At 31.5% G+C, this 987-nt stretch overlaps 1 non-coding gene across 1 annotated transcript; it reads right to left on the bottom strand.

The window, feature by feature from the left end:
• Window positions 1-298: 298 nt before the first annotated feature.
• On the bottom strand, window positions 299-375 carry TRNAC-GCA (transfer RNA cysteine (anticodon GCA)). Its single transcript has one exon. It is a non-coding gene; the product is annotated as a tRNA-Cys (tRNA).
• Between the last annotated feature and the right edge of the window lie 612 nt (window positions 376-987).

Below are 987 nucleotides of genomic sequence, written 5' to 3'. Positions count from 1 at the left end.
ATAACCCAATAAAATAAAAAAAATAAATTAAAACCTGCGTAAAAGCTATTTTTTTCCAAAACTGGTGGAAAATAAGTAATAATGTACACTTTACTAGACACTTGTTAATTCTCACAAATATTAAAGTCTTACACCGCGTTTTGTTAAAAAATGCTTCTTGGATCATTATTACTTAATTATAAAACTATTATTCTAATGTATCGAATATGAATGAGGTCTCGCCCACCTCAATGCATATTACATGACTAGTGTGAACTAGTCAGTTTGTTTTATTACCATTAAGTACGAGAAAAATTCGTACCGGCACCGGGAATCGAACCCAGGACCTCTCAGCTGTGCGCGCTGAGTGCTCTTAACCAACTGAGCCATGCCGGCACATGATCCACGACACCGGCCGAACTCCTCTCGTAGTATTATTATGTTTAGCAACAATCAATCATCCACTAAATTAGGAACAATTTTATGCAGATAGTACAATTATAACTTATAACTAGACATCGGATTTTTAGGCACTAAAAATTGCAGTTTTAGGCGCCTAAAATAAGCTCAAAATTTGTAAAATTAGGCTCTATTTTAATGAAAATAGGCATTTTAGGCACATCAAGGTATCATACTTATTTCTTTCACTGAAATTTTTAGTTATACACTAAAATACGCACAAAAAAGTATGTTTAAACATTAAAAAAGAATACTATATTATATTTATAAACAGAGCTGCACAAATTTAATATATTGAAACTAATGAAATAATGATTATTGATATCAAGATTACTCATTTTAAGTTATTGAAATTCAGTTCCATGCTCAGACTTTATTATAATTATCTGCACAGTACACCACCAGAATTTTTTCTAAATTCTCCACAGTTAACCTTTGCCTTTTGTCACTGAGAATCATTTTGAAAGCAGAAAAACTTCTTTCAACCGAAACTTATGTGAGAGGCGCAAATTTTAAATTAGGTACAATAGAAACATCAATACTTACTGG

The sequence above is a fragment of the Periplaneta americana genome, chromosome 11 (assembly GCF_040183065.1).
Source record: "Periplaneta americana isolate PAMFEO1 chromosome 11, P.americana_PAMFEO1_priV1, whole genome shotgun sequence".
Lineage (NCBI taxonomy): Eukaryota > Metazoa > Arthropoda > Insecta > Blattodea > Blattidae > Periplaneta > Periplaneta americana.
Note: the sequence above shows the minus strand (reverse complement) of the source record. Positions and strands in the feature narration are given on the sequence as shown.